Raw genomic sequence first — 21391 nt, 5'->3', positions numbered from 1 at the left:
TAGCAACTGGTTCTCTGCCCGGTTGCTGGGTGAGCGTTGCCATGGGTGTGTGGCCTAGTCAGCTTCCTTTCCACTCTCCCAGAGCCGCTACGTGGGCTCTGCACTTACCTGACATCCAAAAGAGGCCACGTGGAAACTCCTGGAGGGGAGGGGCATGGTGGGTGGCATCAGCCAGTCCTTTTAACTACTGGTTTGGCTAACCAGATTAAAATTAACATCCGGTTTGCCTGAACTGGTCCAAACAGGCTGAATCTCACCTCTGTCCATATCTATATGAAGTTTAGCATATTTCTCCAAACTTCTGCTCCATGTTTAGGATGTATATTTGGAAGGGGGCATATGCAGATTCCACTCTTCTCTCCACATGTTGGAATGCTGCTTTCAGCCAGGAGCTATAGATGGACCCATGATTTGGAGATCCAACAGAAATATCTCCTGGGCCACGTTCTTTATCACTGCTAGTCCATGAACTTTGCTCCAACTTGTGAAAGGTGAAGCATAATTACAGTCATGGATGATCTCACTTGGAAAAGATGGAGGGTTTGCACTGCATCATTTTTTTCTCCATAACTTGGATATTTGTAGGACGAGTACATCCATCAGTTTAAGCATGCATGCTTATTCAAAGGCTCCCTCAACTCAGTGATCCTTATTTCCAACTGACACAAGCTTTAATCATGCCCCAGTGTTATTTTAGATCCGCCCAATGCACCAGGTTGCTAAAGATGTTCTTAAAGCTAGGAGGCTAAAAATGAGGGCATAAATATTTAATCTGGTGGCACTTCTCCTGCTGCTTAACTATTTGGGCTGGGAAGGTGGCTGAGGCTTCTTTAGATCTTATGTCAGATTTATTGCAGCCAAGTTATTACCCTCATTTACTTACCTACCTTTGCCTACAACAGGACACACATAGATTTGCAAAGCACTTTTAATTTTCCCTGGAGACAAGCATTTTATTAGGTAATATTACCCCCTTTACTGCCTGCTTAGGTTTTACTGATGACTCATGACTGTGACATCTGTCTCTGTGCATGGGGACAGATACTTTTGCTTCATCTGGGCAACTGCCCATAGTGAGGATATTAAAAAAAAACAGCTCACCAAAAGCAGAAGCAGAAAAATCACTAGAGAACCTCAACCTTTGTAAGCCAGCATCTGCTTTCCAGAAGTTTGATTTCTATAAGGGTGGAATAGAAAAAAATAAAAATAAATGTTCTTTCCAAAACCATTTCTACAAATCATATGCTTTAAAAAGAGATGCATTTGATGTTATAGCACAGTGATGGTGAACCTATGGTACGCGTGCCACAGGTGGCACACAGAGCTATTTGTCAGGGCATGTGAGGCGCTTGCCAGCCCTATGGGCAAACCGGAAGTTCGGGAACGGACTTCTGGTTTGCTCGGAGGTTCATTTTGACTTTTCCGGGGGCTTCAGGGAAGCATCCTGAAGGTCCCTGAAGCCTTCGGAGCACTGAAAACACCTCTGAGCAAACTGGAAGTGACTTCTGGTTTTCTCGGAGGTTCATTTTGACTGCTCCGGAAGCTTCAGGGAAGCCTCCTGAAGGTTCCTAAAGCCTCCAGAGGGCATCCGGGTGGGCGGGTGGGCTGTTTTCGCCCCCCCCCAGGCTCCTATAAAGCCTCTGGCGAAAAAAGGGCGAAAAAAGCATGCAAAAAATGGGGCGTCACGCCTGTAGTGTGCGCATGCGCACTGGGGGGTCACATATTGCATTATGGGTATGGCATGCCCGCACAGGACCCCCCTGCGCTTCCCCCACTTATGGCACACGAGCCTAAAAAGGTTCGCCATCGCTGTTATAGCACATATAATAGAAGAATGTAGGTTAGGATGTTTGGACCTGGCACATTTAATTTCAAATCTGAATTTGAAGCCAGTCGCATTGACTCAGGCCAACTTCACAGGGCTGTTGTTATGTTAAGAAGGATAACATAAGGAACACTTGAGGTATGCCATCCTTGAGCCTTCTGCAGACAAATTGAACATAAATGAATTAACAAAGACCAGATAATTAATTCACTTGTAGAGCAATTTGATTGGACTTGGTGCTCAGATCAAGACCTCTATGCTTTGGTGTTTTAATGTGGGATTCCAGAAATGGTGATAATTTTTTGTTCCTATCATCACTGATAGACCAGATTTGACATTCCTCACTTGAAGGGCAGGAGCGTGCTAAATTTCTTAGCAATCTATTGCGTTAGCTGGTGATGATGTTAGCTGGTTGAATAATGAAACAGCTGCAAGAAAACAACTAGGCTCAGAGAGCACCATGGACCTTCCTGCTTGATAGAGAATGTTTGAAGCTTTTAGTAGTCTACTTTACAGTCTATTTATATTAACTTCATCTTTGCTTTTTCTCAGAATGGGATGACATTTGGAGCATACCTTGATTGCTTAATGGATGAAGCATACCATATTTCCTAGAAATTAAAGTGAGGTTTGGTAGAGCTATGTCATTTTAATTTGTCTTAAGCACTCCAAAATTTTATTCAGCAGCAAAAATATATTACCTAAGAATAAAATCAAATGGGAAACAGGGAGATGAAGGAAATAATTAAACTCTTAGACAATTTCTCCACCTCTCCTAAGGTTTTGTGGGAGGAAAAAAGCAATGAAGCATATCAACCCAAGATTCACTCAGATTTAAGGATTGACCTTTCAGTCCCTGAATCCCAAATGCCTCAATTTTCTTACATTGGGACCATTGGCAGTGCACCAAAACCAGCAGGCCAAATCAAAGATTTTGAATCCTAGCAGAAGAGATGATGACCATCGGCTCTGTTTCAGCAAAATGGAAATCTGCTTACAAAATCATTTCAATTCATTGTGGATTTGGATTTTACCCATTTCTGCAACACAGAACAAACAAACCTCTTTTTTTGTTGCTCTTGCTCTTTCAAAAGTCTTATGTAGGAGATGACCAAGGAAGGGTCAGGTGTGTCATCAGTCTCAAGTCCCTTCATAATCACAAGAGATCTAAGTCCAGCCAACCTTGAATTCCATTGATCCTTATCTACTACCCATTTGCTTTGACTGTTAGTAGTTCAGATTCTTGTACAAGTGTTAGCATGTAATAAACCTGGATTTATTTGAACTGCCTTCACTCCTGATTTCCTGCATTTGGCATCTTAGGTGCAAACTAAAGGTCTAATGAAATCTCTACCCCCTTTGCTTTTTCAGTTCCTTCTGTGGTGGAAATCCTATCAGTGTTTTCATACACCAAAGACATGATAATGAGCTGAACAGAGCACATATTTTCGAGTACATAACATAGCATTTCAGCATAGTCAGAATCAGAGAGAAGCTTTTTGAATAACTGATAGAGCTAGGCAGGGCACAAAAAAATCAATGAGAAACAAGGAGCTCATGATCAATGAAGATGGAATCTCTTCCCTGCTATTTGGTCACAATGAGATCTTAAAATACAGCAAGCTAAGATGATCACTATGACTCTTTTCAACCCTTAATCCTTTCACAGCCCAGAAATGTTAATTATTGCTATCTGTAGAAGTAAAGAAGAAATTGGAAAGGAGAAATGATGACTTGGAAGTTATTAGTTTGTTAAAAAACTGTATGCACATTTACCTGGGAATGATGGTCATGGAACCTAGCAAAACATTATTCCAAGAATACTTACATAGGATTGTATGATCTGTCTACATACTGTACAAGTACTACTAAATCCTCATGTTTTCTCCATTGCTACTGTTGTATTGTCTATTACCCATTACTATTGTTATCATTGTTATTATTGGCTGGTGCTTTTCCATGACAAAGTAATTTTCTTTTTTTAAGCAAAAATGCATTTCATGAAAAGATTGAAAATTGAGTTTATGACTGAGCAAAGATGTTGATTTCCCCCCCAAAGGGAACATCCTATTAGAAACATGTGTCAGTTTTTCACATAGAAAGATACAGAGAATGGCAGAAGAGATTTTGAGGAGAGAATTCCTCACCCTGGTATGGCTAAATATGGGAGGAAGGTCACTACTCCCTCTTTCTCCTGCCTAAGATATAATATAGCCCAGGTTCAAATCCCAGTAAAGGTATGGCTAGCTGATGACAGCTAATTAGCTCGAAATAGATCAATACTACTCTCCCTTTATTTATTTATCAGTACAAATACAACATTATATATATATATATATATATATATATATATATATATATATATATATATATATATATATATATATATATATATATATATATATATATATATATATATATATATAGGCATACCAGGGGTGTATATGTGTATGTGTATGTGTATGTGTGTATGTATATATATATATATATATATATATATATATATATATATATATATACACACACACACACACACACACACACACACACACACACACACACATATACATACACACACATACATACATACACATATACACACAACATATAATATATGGTAAAGGTAAAGGTTCCCCTCACATATATGTGCTAGTCATTCCTGACTCTAGGGGGCAGTTCTCAGCTCCGTTGGAAGGAACACCATAGTACTTTTCCAACAAGCCAGAAGGGTAGGGGCATCTGTAGAAAAGTCTTTTCTGCAAATATTAAAAGCTGTGTTTCTATTAGTACCTCAATTGCCAGATGGCAGTAAAGTCCTTGGGACAGCAAGCTGAAGAAAGTAAGCTCCAGGAAAAAGAGGTTCTTCATTTCTCCTCTCCTCTTGAAGGACTTTGGAAAATTAAAAGATGAGGGTGGCCTCACTTGGGGGGGGGGGTATTCCATAAATTATGGGGTCATAGCAGAAAAGGATCTGCTGAAGGAAATCTCTAGTCAATGCAACCTGCAGCACCCCTTCTCTACTGGATCAGATGGGACATAAAGATGTATCAGGGGAGAGGCAGTCCCTCAAATAACCCAGCCCCATGCCATAAAAGGCTTTAGAGATTGAATTCTGGGTTGGCCCTTAAAATACTTCATTCCATAATTGTAAATAGTAGCTTAAATTGTTTCCCAACTATACTAGTCTTCATTATTTGCACAGGAAGCAGACCAAACTAGCATTAAGACCACACCGTTCAGAGTTCCTTGGACACCTATTTAGAAGATCTCATGGTGGTTAGACATAGAACCATTATCACAACCTGCATGGTGAAAGGAGTTAGAGTTTTGTACACCTGTGGGATTGTCTTCTTCTGGCTAATTGTAAACCTAATGAGTCAGTTACCATTTGGGGCCTTATTAACAACTTTATTGGTTTATTTTAAAGGACCATATCAACTGGGAGAATGTCCAAACATCTGCACCTGCCTTATTCATGATTTTATATTGAATCTGTGAATAGTTGTAGAGAAACAGTAAGTGTGCATGCCACACACATTTTTTTAAAGTTTATTGTATTTATCTTTGTAACATGTAACATGTTACATGTAACATGTTGCCATTCTCTGTTCACTTAGGGATTCATTGAAACATACAGTTTGACCAAGGATGCTAAACTTTTGCACACAACTATACTTTGAATATAGCTTTAAACAATTGCATTGTTTAAAAACTAAAGTAATTCCTTGATTATGAAATTCAAATACTAATGTGTTCACTCAATTCATTTTCAAGAAAATTAAAATATTTCTAATAGTCAGTATTTGACATCCTTACTGCCATAGTTTAAATTCAGAGCCACAAAAATCTCATTTTTAATTTAAGGTGGAAACATTAAATGCTCATCTTATTCCAGTTCTTTAAAAGGATAGTAAGGTTAATAACAGAATGTACATAATTTTTTTTATTCATAATGTTCAGAAAAGAACAGAGACCTTAGAATATAATTCTAACTATAGAACTACAATAGTGTAACATATATTTTTCCCCATACAGATTTAAAATAAGAACTTCTGCATGATTATGATGGCTCCTTCCATCCTTTAAAATCTAAATGAGGACATTATTTATTTTGTGCTACTAAAATGGAATTTGACAAGGAACTGTTTATTCCTGTTCTTCCTAGTAGAGCCACCCGGAAAACAAAAATTTGTCACAGGATGCTCACATCAAATGTGGCGTAAATTTCTGACAGTACCAATCAAGTTTCCCAATAGATTCCCCCCCCCCAGGTTAAAACCAATTGATTTCCACTAGGAAATCTGCCATCTATCAAATAAATAAGGTACTATAGGTACCTACCATCTTAACATTAATACAAATAAACCAAGATTTCAGTTTTTCGGTGTGAAAGGAATAATAGCTAATTTTATTGGTCAGTTTTTACTGCTTTCTTGTTCAATATGAAAATCTCAGATGAAAACCATCTGTGCTAAAAAGACCAAGGTACATAATAGGTTGATGAGGAAGATCTGTTCAGGATTATTGGTTTTGTGATTCTTTTGCTGCATTAATCTGAACTACTATGTACAGCTTTCCAGTTCTGGAATGTTTTTTAAACAGAAAATTAAAGCTCGGTTATTGTGAGTGATTTATGAGTCTTATTTTCTTCTTTGTGTCCTTTTGTTGTAAAAATTCTGTCTAGAATCAACAATTAGCTGGAGTTTAAAAAGCATTTCACTAACTTAATTAAAATGTTACCTGAAGGAAAATAAAGAGAAAAAAAATCTTTACATGTATCAGATTGCGTGATGAATAACTTACCCATTCTGATTGCAATACCAATCTTTGCAAAGAAAAAACTAACAATTCCAAACTGGTAAAATTTCATATTATTTCCCATACCCATGCACTATTTTCATCCTTCCTTTTCTTCTTTTCCTCTGCTTGAAATCTGTTAGCAATGCAAGTAAACGAAAAAGTAACGCCTGGTAAAATCTACATGAATAAGTCAGGAATAACAGTTCTTGCTTCTCACGAGTGTTATATGGATTCCTTAACACTTTCACACTCTCAGTGTTGTGTTTCATCTTCCTGCCCTGTGAATCTTAGAATCCAGCCTGCCATTCCGGTGTTCAAATGTGCCAGAATTACACATATTTCTTAAAAGTGTTTTACTTCTATGGTTTATCTGGATTGAATAACTGCATACTGCTCAAATCTTATCTCCTATTGTAGTATATGATGACGCTATGTTGCCTTCTTATGTCAATTTCATTTAAATGATGGGATTCAATCCCAGAACATATTTGATGGTTGTGTACACATTTTCATTTCCATGTCTAGACAAGAGCTGTGTCATAAAGATAATTCTCAAGATAAGATATAACTAGCAATTTTGAAGATTCTAGTAAATTCCAACTAGTATTCATCCTCGTCCCAATTTTTCCCTAGATACCACTTAACTACAATTTAATATAAACTTAAATGACCTGTCTTCCTCAGGAATCTCTCTCAGTAATGTAAGTGCTATCTCAGTAGTATAATATATATGCCATATTGACTGTGGGGTGGAGAAATACAAATTAGGTCCATTGTTATATAGAAAAAGTAGGGCTTTCCTTCAAGAGAAGGAATCTCAAGGGTGAAATTTAAAGGATATCATGGATCAAATTTCTCTGTCAGGCTAGCATGTGCTGTGAAGAGAGGAGAACTCTCTGAAATAAATAGACACATCTCAAAACAAAATTGCAGAATAAGAATTTGTCTAAAATCTATCCTATGCTAGCTGATTTTTTTTTCTGGCTAGTTGTTCGCATTTAAAGCCACCTTATTATAAAGTAGGGGGACAGGGTGGCTCAGTGGCTAAGACACTGAGCTTGTCAATCAGAAAGGTCGACAGTTCGGCAATTTGAGTCCCCAGCACTGCGTAACGGAGTGAGCTCCCGTTATTTATTTATTTTTGATTCAATTTATCAGTCGCGCCCTCTCCGCGAAGGGACTCGGGGCGACGTACAATCAAATATAAAGGCATGTGGCATGGAGGAGGTAAATACATCAACAATTAACAATACAAAAAGTAAAAGCCACAAAGTTAAAATAAATAACAATAAAATTAATACAATTAAAACAATTAAAATACCCAAAAGATTTAAATATACAGTTTAAAATTTGCCAGGGAGGTTAGAAGTTCTGATTAAGCCAGGCCGGCTAGTTGGAACAGGTGGGTCTTGAGTTTCGTGCGGAAGGAGCGGAGATCCGTCGTTATCCTGATATCTGGGGGGAGGTCATTCAAGAGGGCTGGGCCCATCACAGAGAAGGCCCTACTCCTGGGCGCCGCCCGCTGGCACTGCCTAGTGGACGGCACCCGGAGGAGTCCCTCTCTGTGAGAGCGGATTGGTCACAGGGATGTATGGGCAGGATACGATCCCGCAAATAACTAGGCCCTGTGCCATGGAGCGCTTTAAAGATGGTGATTAACACCTTGAAGCGCACCCGGTAGACCACAGGGAGCCAGTGCAGCTCGCGCAGGAGAGGTGTTACATGGGTGAACCTTGTTCACCCCATAATTGCCCGCGCGGCCGCATTCTGGACCAGCTGTAGTCTCCGGGTGCATCTCAAGGGGAGCCCCATGTAGAGAGCATTGCAGTAGTCCAGACGGGACGTCACCAGCGCGTGAGTGACTGTGCGAAGGGCATCCCGGTCCAATAGGGGGCGCAATTGGTGCACCAGGCGGACCTGGTGGAATGCCCCCCTCGCCACGGCTGCCACATGGTCATCCATAGACAGCCGGGCATCTAGGAGGACGCCCAAATTGCGCGCCCGCTCCATGGGGGCCAGTTGCTCGCCCCCGATGGCCAGTGATGGAGTACACTGGTTGAACCGGGGGGCCGGTAGCCACAGCCACTCCGTCTTGGAGGGATTGAGACTGAGTCTGTTGTCTCCCATCCAGACCCGTACGTTACTTGTCCCAGCTTCTGTCAACCTAGCAGTTTGGAAGCATGTAAAAATGCAAGTAAAAAAATAGGAACCACCTTTCTTGGGAAGGTAACAGTGTTCAGTGTGCCTTCGGCGTTTTCATGCTGGCCACATGACCATGGAGACAACTTCGGTCAGTACTGGCTCTTTGGCTTTGAAATAGAGATGAGCACTGCCCCGTAGATTTGGGAACGACTAGCATATATGTGTGAGGGGAACCTTTACCTTTACTATTATAAAGTGCAGTTTCAGGAGCTTTATTTTAAGTTCCATTTATATGTTGAGTTGTTTATCATTACTTTATTCTCAGGGTATGTCTCTGAACATTTTGTTCAATAGATGCTTTGGAAATCTTTGATTTATATTTGTGTTGATCTTCAAAGCTCATTCAGTTCTGTTTAGAGTTCATACCAGCAGAGGTTATATAAACATTTAAAACAGAAAGAGATCTCATTTCTAATATGCAACATATCCCAGTACAATCCATTAAACTCTTTTTGGTGTGTGCATGTGTGTGTGTGTGCGCGCACACACACACACACTTACCACATTCAGAACATGAATTCATCCTGATTTCACATTTATAACTAGCTTTTAAGCCATGCAAGCTTTTATGACTTACAATGGGCTTGAATGAAATCAGAACATTTTGCTGCATTATGATATGATCTGGTATGGAAAGACTAAGCAGACTATAAAAGTCAACATTATTAAAATGCCAGGACTTGCTATTTCATTTATTTTATTAATTAATTCAATTTAAGCGCCCATTAACTTTAACTGGACACCTTACAATATAATATCCTGAAAACCAATACAAACAGACTGGGATCAAGATACAATGTGTATATGAAAACAAACATTAGAGACACACATATGAAGGGTGTGTCTCAACCCCAGGGCTGGGAGAACAACCAGATCAGGGGTGGATTTTAGCCAGCATTACTGCCAGTTTGCCCATGTGTGTGCTTTGTGCGCATGCACACTGGATGCATGCTGGATGCGCACTGGATGCGCACTGCGTGTGCATTCACAGTTCAATGGAAATTGTTCTGCACATGCGCAGAACTCAAAAAAAAAAAGAGATGGTGGCGACGACCGGGGAACCGGTTTCGGGCATGGGCAGCCTGAGCCGCTGTCAGTTCTGCAACCCAGGCTGGCATACCACTACCAGTTAGGCTATACCAGTCCAAACCGATAGGAACCCACCTCTGAACCAGATCTTCAAAGCTTCATGGAATGTCATCCTAGTCATCTCACAACTGGACTACTGTAATGCGCTCTACATGGGAAATGTTCTGAAGAACATTCAGAAGCTACAGCTGGTGAATAGTGCAACAGCATGGGTAGTTTTGGGTGCCTGAAGAATAGTCCCTGTAATGCCACTGCTCCATGAGCTGCACTGGTTACCAGTCTGCTTCCAGGTGCAATTCAATATGTTGGTGATCACCTTAAAAGCCCTTCATGGCATGGGTCCAGTTTACTTGAAGGACCATCTCACTCTACTGGGATTGGCCTCTACCACTTATGCTGGCAAAGGAAACTATTATTATTATTATTATTATTATTATTATTATTATTATTATTATTATTATTATTATTATTATTATTATTATACGATTGTATCACAGCGGCCAGTTGATTCGCCGGATTTGGCATTGATTACTAGTCGGGCCCCACCCAGGGGCCTAGGACGTCGTAACGTATTTTCGTAATATACGTGCAGATCCAAGCAGTGCAGCTTTTTGCATTTGACTGATGGTGATTTTGTCAAGTTTTAACTGTTTTAAATGTAATTCCAGTGCTTTTGGAATAGCACCCAGTGTGCCGATTACCACTGGAATTACCACTGCTGGTTTGTGCCATAATCGTTGGATTTCAATTTTTAAGTCCTGGTATTTCGTGACTTTTTCATGTTCCTTCTCCTCAACCCTGCTATCACCTGGTATTGCGATGTCTATGATTGTAACCTTCTTTTTCTCAACCAGTGTGATGTCTGGTGTGTTATGCGCTAGTATTGTTGTTGTTGTTGTTGTTGTTGTTGTTGTTGTTGTTGTTGTTGTTATTATTATTATTATTATTATTATTATTATTATTATTATTATTCTGGCTGGTGGGATCCAGGAGGAGGGCCTTCTCTGTTGTTGCTCCTGCCCTCCAAAACATCTTTCCCCCTGATGTGAGATTGGCCCCAACCCTCCTATCTTTTCTAAGATGTGGCTGTGCCAGTCAGCTTGGGGACCCAGTAGGAGATAAGCACAATGGAGGTGGTTGATTCAGTAATAACAGATCCCACCTCACTCCCCTGTTTGATTTTAACATTTTTGTTTTAACTAAGATGTAACTGTGAGCCACCAAAGTCATCCTACGGTAAGATGGGCAGCAAATAAAATTTAGAAGGAAGGAAGGAAGGAAGGAAGGAAGGAAGGAAGGAAGGAAGGAAGGAAGGAAGGAAGGAAAGAAAATATCAATAGGGTGAGAGGGCAGACATTGTGACAAAGAAGTCATGCTTCTTAGATCCTAATTGATTATGCTGTTTAATCCAGAGCATGCCAAAGCTTCTGGCATGCACCAGTTGGGCAGAAACCATGAGAGATAGGTGATCCCTCAAGTAACTAGGCTCTATGTGATATAGGGATTTATACGTACAGCATTTTGAATCACCCACAGAAGCAGATTAGCAACCAATGTAGCTGTAAAGCAGAGATGCACATGCGCATACTGAGACATGCTCATCACTGCCAGTGCCACTTTATTTTGAGTTGAAGCTTCTGAACTGAAGCTTTTGAGTGGTTTCAGGGACAGACTCATGTATAGCACATTGTTCTTCCCTCATATTGATCTAGAAGGGGGATTCTTGGTGCTCTCTGAGCTTGCTTGTTTTCTTGCTGTTACCTACCCAAACTAGGTAACATCCTCAGTGCTAGTAGGAGTGCTGTTTGCTGCCAGTTTATATTCTTTATTGTCAGTTTATATTCAGAATGTAAACTGACAGCAAACGGCACTCTTTACTAGCACTGAGGATGTTACCTAGTTAAGTTAATGAAATGTCTGCAAGAAAATAAGCAAGCTCAGAGCGCACCAAGGAACTCTCATTTTAACTCTGAGCAACAAATATTGTCCTTTAAAGGTACAGGAAGAAGGCTGATACTGTAGACCTCTAAGCAGATGATTCTACATATGGGGCATTACAATAATAAATCCTTTTTCTTAATTTCATAACAGCAGAATTGGTGAAAATCTGGTTAGCAGACAGGCAAAATGACTTCTCTTGGGTTGGATCTAGTATAGGTATGCAACATTTTACAGGAGGCCATTTCTCGTTTCTAAGCCATTTAGAACTTGAAAATAACATCCATTGATGAACATTAAATTGAATGTTTTTAATTAGATATAGTCTGTGCCTGATTAGAATATTATAAAAACTTCCTTCGGTCAACAATTCAGCTCTCATATTCTGAGTATTTTTTCAGAGGAATAACCCAGATTTGCTATTATATTAAACTTTATGGCTAGGTTTGGTATAATTGTGTTGTAAATTACTCAAAGGCCTACCTAATACTTGCTTACCTAGTTCTTTTTAATGTGGCATTTACATCGACTCTTTTAATAGTAACCATTTTTGTGTTGAAATAATGGGACATACTCCTGCAGTATATAGTCCTACTACGCTGTGAATGGAATCCCTCAGTGATAAACTTGCAAGTGCTTTTTTAAGGTCTACTATCATTATCCACTGTTGTTGTTGTTGTTGTTGTTGTTGTTGTTAAGACATCTATCTTAAGAGCCCTGTTTATCTAAGAGTCCATAAACATTCTCAGATATATTGCCAAATACAATTCCCTTTTATTATATGACAATCATTCTGCCTATTAAATTAATTTCTAGCATTAAAAAGTGCCTATGTTTTATCATATTGATGGCCCAATGTAACACCTATTGATGGAATGCTACATTCCATCAAGAGATCTTCTTTGCAAAACACAAATAAACCATCATTATGTTGCCCATTCTTCTTCATTTCAGGATTTTATCTCCTAAACCTATAAATGTCTATGTAAATATCAGAACAATCCTACTGAACTAAAAAGATGACTGTAGACTTTTTAGCTGAACCCTAAGTGAAAATGCTGCAGCCATGTGCTCAATGCTTACCATACATTAAATTTTCTTAAATGGAAATGCAGTATTGTAAATAACTGAACATTTTTCTAGGATGGGAGTAGGAAAGGAAATACTTCTGGTTCCATTAATGTAAAATAAAAATCAGCTTTCAGTATTGTATATCCACTATGTCTGAAAGCATTTCTTCTTTATGTTTGGGTTATGAGTTAATGGCCATTTTATAGACAGGCTTTCAGCAATGTGAGTCTGTCCATATGAAAGAAAATTCTGGTTGGAAAATTTGTCAATGAAATCAGTTGAGATTTGATTGAGTATCAGAAATGGACTGAAGAGAGAAACATCGAATTTAATATAAATTTATAATGAGCAAAAGTGATTATAATACTCTCTCTCTCTCTTTCTTTCTACACACACACACAGACACACACACACACACACACACACACACTATAACTGGACTATACTTGTCTAGTTAGTCTTTTTCCCAGAACTTGATAACCTTGACTATTCTATCTGACACTGAATTGGAATGTTAGATGAGTCCAGCTGTTCAGCTGTAGGCAGAGGTGGGTTTCACATAATTTTATCACTGGTTCACTGCACACCGAAACTGTGAGCATGCATGCATGTACACGCTTGCTTCATGAGCAAGTGCGCCTTCCACAAAGCTTGCCTGCATACACACAGCTTAGAAAACGTGGCTAAATAGGCTGGCATAGAGCCGGGGTGGGTCCATCTGCAGATATCCACTACTAGTTCACCCAAACCGAGGCAGGGGGTTGGACTGGAAGTCCTCCAAGGTCCCTCCCAACTCTGTTATTCTATTCTAAAATTGATTCCTTGTTCTCCCCCCCAAAAAAAAAGCTCCTTTAAGAAATAATATACATGCTGTATTCAATTTACCTCTTCACAAATGAAACAAAAGGTATGTCTGCATTGATGAAGCATGGAAAAAAATGAGATCATTGTATCAATTTTTTTTTTTCTGTATGGGGAACATCCCTAAAATTACAGAGGTATATAATAAAAAACAAAACAGAAGAAAATTCCATTCACTACCTGAATGAGTCTCAGAATCTCAAAGACCAGCAAGCAGTGATATATGTGTAGATAATTAATGTTACATCTTGAATAAATTTTGCTGAAGGGTTTACTCTTTTGCGTTTCTTGTGGAATTGTCTTAACACTGCTGTTTTATTCAGTGTCAGAGAATTTGCCTTACCTGTGCCTTTGAGAGAAATGAGCTATAGCGCTGGCAGAAAATACCTCTCCAGAAAGATACAGAAATAGGAATCATGCAAGACCCTGCAAAAGCACCAGAATCAATAATAATTCTGTAGCAGGCTTAGTGCATGGACCCAAAGGATCAGAAATGATTTTTCCAATCCCCTTCTGGTTGACTTTTCCTTTAAGAAGCTACCTAATGGAGTTTCACTACTTCATGTCCACTGCTCGAGAACAGAGGCATCTCTGTAGAAGAAAATCCATTAAGAGGGACTGGATTTGATTGCCACTGTAGGAAAAAGAGCTTTCAGAAAAACAATCTGTAGCTTTCCTTTTGTTGCACAATAATCAACACATATACAACCACTTCTAAATCAAGAGAGGTCCTCAGATGTCCTCAAAATCCAAACCATTTTATATTCATTTTATGATAAACAAAAGATTCAGTACCTGTTAGAAAAACCTGAAATGCTTTGCTGTATCCAGACATATTTTTCCCCTTTAGCTGATTATTCAGAGTTTATAATTAAGGGCACTTCCACAGGCAGGTTTGGTACTAGCTTGAAAAGAATTGTGACCTCTGTATTGTCCTGATGTTAGCTGCGTGGGTGAACTGAGCTAATTTATTTCCATCTTAGATGTAGAGTAGCTGAAACTCCTGCAAAATCCCCTCTCTGTGTGTACCTGTGTGTATATGTGTGTATCAAAAATATGCTGTTGCTCTTTTTCTCTGTTTGGGAAAACTTTGCCATATATCTCCTCACAACTCCTGAGTTTGGAAAGAAAAATGCTAATTGAACTGCTTTGCAGCCCTCTCACTAAACCAGACAAAACCCTTGTCAATTTCAACCCTTGTCAAATCATTTATGTCTAGGCTTGTGAGAGGGCTGCAAAGCAGTTAAATTAGCATTTTTCTTCCAGAACCTCAAACTCACGAGTTGTGAGGAAGTATATGCAAAGGTTCTTCGAAAAGGAAAAATAAAAACATAGAATATTTTTGCTATATACATGAATTTGACAAAGGATTTGTCAGTTTCATAATTCTCTTCAGAGGGGACCAAGTAACAGCCCATCTATAGTTTTTATTGTGGTCTAAGGAAATTAAGGATAAATATTGTCCGATCCTGGACTGCTCTTTTCCTTTCTTAATCTTCTAAGAGAGAAGGTGCGAAAAGACTTACGAACTATTTATCTAAACAATTGCCTACCACAGAATGATTTGTGCTATTAATAAGAGCAATAAAAAAGGCCATTCGGAGGATTCTACTCCTTGCAGATATTCACCTTCAAAGATGCAGGAAAGTGATGTTCTTTTGAGTTGTTGCCCAAATGGAAATGTTGTTTTGAACCCACAAATGATTTTCTTCTTGGATATCAAAATGGATGGTATTATGTCTCTATATTGGCATTATCTTGACCTATTGCGCTTAGGTTTCAGGCTGGGTTCAGCCCATAGATATCATTGGTCACTTTTGTCATTGATTTTTGATGAAGTCAGGATGGGGTAGTATATATCCATCCTGGTGCTTCTTGAGCTCCTAATGACTTTCACTAGCATTGATCTTTCTGAACAGCCTTTGGGGATGGGAACTAGGGCATTGTTTTAAAGTGGCCCTCTTTGTTCCTTTATGGTTACCCTCTCGCTCCTCTTCCAGTTTAAACACCCACATGAAATTGTTGAGTGAAGTTATTCATTGGTTTGAAATTTGTTATTATTGATATACGGATAAGTACCCAATTCTGTATTTTGACCCAAAACTCAGAGCTCTAACTGTAATGTAAGTGTGCAAACAGCAATGAGAATATTTTGGTTTATATGGAATGTGTTCTGACCCCCCTTCCTCCGTTGCCCACACAGAACACACACTCCAGAACAGTACAAGGGAACAAGGTTTATTGCACAAACAGACAAGAGGTTCCGTGGCAGCAAGCCACCAAGACAAAACTCACAGGAACAGAACACAAAAGCAGCTATCCAGCTTGCCAGGATCCCAGACTAGAGCTTCTGGCATAAGTCTTCTGTTGACTGCTGCGAAGGGCGTATGCAAAGCCAACCCTTTTATAACCTAAAAAGGGCGCCTCTCAAACACCAGCTGAGAGCTCTTTACCGCCTATAATTACGCCCACGCTCCTTGCGTCTATGGGCGCGCCGGTAACGGGCGTCCAGAAACGCCCTGCTGAGTTCTGACTCACTATCTCGTGAGTCTTCCCCACTGCTCCAAGGCATGGCATCGGGAGCCCCCCTCCTTCGGCTCTCACCGCTGCTCCATGCCTCAGGCGCCTCCTGGTGGCCGACCAGACTCTCGGATCCCTGCTCAGCATCCGAATTCTGTCCAGGGTCGCCCATCTCCTCTGGAGCTGACTCGTAGGGACTATCACTCTTGGAGTCTGGTGGCAGCAGCAACGGCACTGGCTGGGCCACAACAGGAATGTATTTTAATTTTGCTTCCTGTTGATGTTGTGAATCACCCAAAATTGTTTTGGAGCAGTTGGTAATTAAATCTAATGAAATCATAATAAACATCATCATCAATATCAATAACAGCTATGACATGTTTTCAGGGGATAGTTTCAGATAAAAGATAAAAAGGTAAAATAATCTCACCTTGAATCTAGTATTTCTTAGTACTTTGCCACTCAAGTGCTAACTAGGTTTGACCATGCTTAATTTTTATCCCAGACAGAATCCAACCAAGTACTGCCATCTGCTGAGATCAAATAAAGAGTGCAATCATTTCACAGATGTGCTCAGAATGCAGCTGAGGATTGTGAAAACAAGAGGTGTGTATATAAGTGGTGAAACCACAAGGGCATTCAGAAAAAACATCATTCCAACAAAAGATTGTTTATTAGAGACAAAAATAAGACAGTCATTGAGGAAACTCAGTGAATTATTGGGCCTTCGGGAGGAATGGTAACATTGAAGAATTTGGCCTAATTCTAAATCTGAGGATTTAATGGTTCCCTTTATAAATATAATAATAGCAAAGTGGTAGTTTCAATCAGATTAGCATTGTCTAGTACTGGGATCTGTCCAGGAAATTGCTTTCGGTCTAGTTGGCAGAAGAAGACTCCTGTTCTTCCTCAATTCAGCAACTCTTTTTCCTGACATTTGGGGGGGGGGGTTGTCCTTCACAAGTACAGGGACAACATAGGAGATCAAACCCATCAGGACAAGATTCAGCTGTCTATCTGCATTTGAAAGACAAACCAGAGGTGGTATTCAGCAGATTCTGACCAGTTCTGGAGAACCAGTAGCGGAAATTTTGAGTAATTCAGAGAACCAGTACATATCACCTCTGACTGGCCCTGCCCCCATCTATTCTCTGCCTCCCAAGTCCCAGCTGATCAGGAGAAAATTGGGATTTTGCAGTAACCTTCCCCTGGAGTGGGGACAGAATGGAAATTTTACAGTATCCTTCACCTGCCATGCCCACCAAGCCACGTCCACCAAGCCACGCCCACAGAACCAGAAGTAAAAATGTTTGAATCCCACCACTGAGACAAAAGTCACACTTTTGAAGACAGCTAAGTCTTCATTTTGGATAGAGAGAAACATTGATCAAAAGGGGGTTAAAAGAATCCATCTATGTTAGAATTGCACACCTCTCCCTCAACAGAGGGGGAGGAATAAGGCACCACCTATTTGTAATTTACAACACAGTCCTTGCATCAGTTCCAAGAAGATTCCACAACCAATTACACTCTGATTCAGATGACCCTGAGAGCACAGATAACTCCCCCAAATGCCCTCAACAGCTTTCAGAGAGTGCTAACTACCAGATGACTGCAAAGAAACCCCAATCCTTCCTACCCACCCACCCCACCATCCTATCAGAACATATTCTTCCACTCCCCATCATCCAGTCTCAAGTGTCAGCACCTAACATTCCCTCCACTCCCCCATCAGAACTGATGAAGCTTTTTTTGATAAGAAGCAAAAGGTTTTCTCCTTCCTCAAGGAGAAATAACAGCCCAGTTGCCTTTTGAAGGAAAAAGCACCTTTGAGACAAGTATAACCTAGATGACTGAGAATCTCAATAGACATTTTTCTCCAGAATGCTTCATGTCTAATGGGATTTGAATAACATTGAAGTATGGCAATTACGGCCAGTGGAGAGAAAACTAGGATGCTTGAATATCTTCATGACGCAATGATTATGATATATTTGACCTGCAATAAGCAATTCTATAACTACTCTTTTTGAACAAAGTTTCATTTTTAGCAGATTGCAATAGCAGTCCCCATATTTAAAAGAGACTTTAGTCTCTTACAACCTGAAGAAGCAATTACAATGAATGTAGGCGATTCAGTGAGGTTTATGTAGGACTGTTGTGCTGATTATTTTACTCTCCTCTGCTTGTAACCTATTATTTTATTGGAAATCTATATGCGTAATAACTCAGAGATTATGAAATAATATTTTTTTTTAAAAAACAGCAGAAATATCATTCTTTCACATTGATAGTAATTCCCTGTAAGCTTCTATTTTGCCATGGAGAAATTCTATGCAGCCAGAAAATTATCTGGCAGTAAGTTTCTAAGAAATGTCAAAAGTTAGCCATTTGCGCAATTTTACATAGTTAGTACTCATGAGGATTAATCACAATTGGAATCAGCATTGAAAAGTGAAGGTCTCCTAGCACTGTGGAATCCAATTTCTCATATAGAGACATTTCCCCAACATTAGTCTGTTTCAGCATGAATACAATTGGTTAAAATAACAACCAATTATAAGCGTCCAAGGAGCATAGATTATGATACTGTATTCCAAATTTTGTGTTTCCTTATGAAGATATACTGGTGCTTTAACAGATAATGGTATTAACTCTTTCCAGCAGTGGTGGATTGCAGGTGGTATGCCCAGGTATGCGCATATCGGAGCCAGCCTGGAGCACTGGATACCGTTCCAGTACGGTGCTCCGGAGGGCATACCCGCCCGCCTGAGCTCCTTACTGGTGTTTAAAGGCTTCTGCACTTCCGCATAGATGCATGGCATGTACAGCGCCTGCGTGACACTCCGCGGAGCAGCTGGAGCATCTCAGGGTGTCGTGGAGGCACTAAGACGCATGTGTGTACTGCACGCATGCGTGCTTGCACTGCGCATGTCCATGAGGAAGATGCCAGCCCCGTTCCAACTGTACCGGTTAGAACGGGATTTGAAACCCACCACAGCTTTGCAGTTAGGATTTTATATCATAAAATCAAAATGTAATAAAAAATAAAAATACGATAGCCGGTGTTTTGTTATGATGAAGATGCCATATAGCAGCAAATAATGGTGCTATATCTTTGCAGTTAGGATTTTATGTCATAAAATCAAAATTTAATAAAAAATAAAAACATCACGAGAGTACTTCTAATATCAATCAAACAAACAAACAATGCACTCTGGTATGGCTTTAATAACATCAGAGCTGTGGTGGCACCATGGTTAGAATGCAGTACTGCAGGCTACTTCTGCTGCCTGCCGGCTGCCTGCAATTTGACAGTTCAAATCTCACTAGGCTCAAGTTTGACTCAGCCTTCCATTCTTCTGAGGTCAATAAAATGACAATTCAGATTGTTGGGGAAAATATGCTGACTGTAAACTGTTTAGAGAGGGCTAGGAGAGGACTGTAAAGCACTGTGAGGTAGTATATAAATCTAAGTAATATTGCTATCAGTCTCTTTATAAATAACTAGTCACCGAGTTTAACTTTTTAATCACTGCAATTAATGAAAATTAGGTAGCTTCTTCTGCCCCCTGAAAAACATCATTTAATCAAATTTGGGAAGTCATATAAGATTGAGGGGAGAGAATGAAGAATGGAAGTATTTATTGCATTAAAAGCTACACACAAAATGCTAGATGTTACTTTTTACAAGCTAAATGTATCTTTTACATCATGATAAATATTTATTTTATCTATATCATAAACACAGATTTAGAAGTTTGGTTTGGTTTGAGTCAAAATAAGACTTTCTTAGAGAAACTATTGGCCCCATATTTTTCCCCTTCCTATTATGCCAACAGTGAATGCTGGCTGATCATAAACTTGTTGTAAATTATAACATAATTTTCACTCAGTATTTGGACCTGTAAAAAAATATCATATTTACTTGAATCACAGTCTTTTGCAATAATATTTAAATTGCTGTTGATCTATGAAGTCACAGGAGAAGTCTAGAAATACTGTATGAAAACTCCTATATTAAAACTCCTCTTCATTAAAATCTAAAAATGTTTGTTTTGATAATGTTTAAACCATATATTTAAATATTCGTTTAATCACCACAGATTTTTCAAGAAGTTTTTTCTCCTTTGAGCTGTATTCTTTGGTTTCACATATGTGCATGATATAAATGTATCACATTTCACACTTAATTAAACTAATCAGAACAGTTTCCCTTGCCAGATTATTATCAAGGCACTTTGGTGAAGAGTATTTAGCTGAAGTTCTCTTTACAAAATTTCTCCTTACTCCTATTGCAAACGTAATCATATGTTCTCAAATTTTCTCCAAAAGTTGATCTGAAATGGGAAGGTGTGAAATAGCATTGTGTAACTTTGAATTAGAAACAGTCGTGCCAATCTGTCTACTTTCATTTCCTTCAATCACACTTGTTCATGTGTAATAACACACACACTAATATTCTCAGCAAGAATAATCTAAACAGGCTTGGATGATGCACTGGTTGTTAATTGGAAGAAACCATGTTGGATCCTGTCTCAACTCTGAGATAAATATAATGGCCTTAGGTTAGTAACCACATCTCTATAAATGTTTAGTAGCAGTGTTTCCATCATGTACCAGTGGTAGGTTACGACCGGTATGCCCCAGTATGGGCGTACTGGTACCTGCTGAGAGCACCAGGTACCGTTCCAGTATGGTGCTCCGGAGGGCCTACCCACCTGCCCGCGCTCCTTACTGGTATTGGAGGTTTTCGGGGCTTCCGCAAACATGCACAGAGCATATAGCGCCTATGCGACGCTCTGGAGCATCATGGAGGCATTGCAGAGTGTTGCAGGCGGTAAGTACGCTTGCGTGCATTCATGTGGTGGATGCCTGACCCCATTGCACCATACTGGTTGCACCGGGATCCGGAACCCACCACTGCCATGTACGTAGATATATCCACAACCTCTTAATGTCTCTTCTTCTATTCAAAGGTTTGGAAAAGTTTGGCTGGAGAGTTGTAGGTGGAAGGGGACAAGGAGAGAACAAATAATGGAAATTGTGTTTAATGTAAGATACAACAATGAAAGGAGATATCAC

The sequence above is a fragment of the Natrix helvetica genome (assembly GCF_964273705.1).
Source record: "Natrix helvetica genome assembly, chromosome: 1".
NCBI lineage: Eukaryota > Metazoa > Chordata > Lepidosauria > Squamata > Natricidae > Natrix > Natrix helvetica.
Note: the sequence above shows the minus strand (reverse complement) of the source record.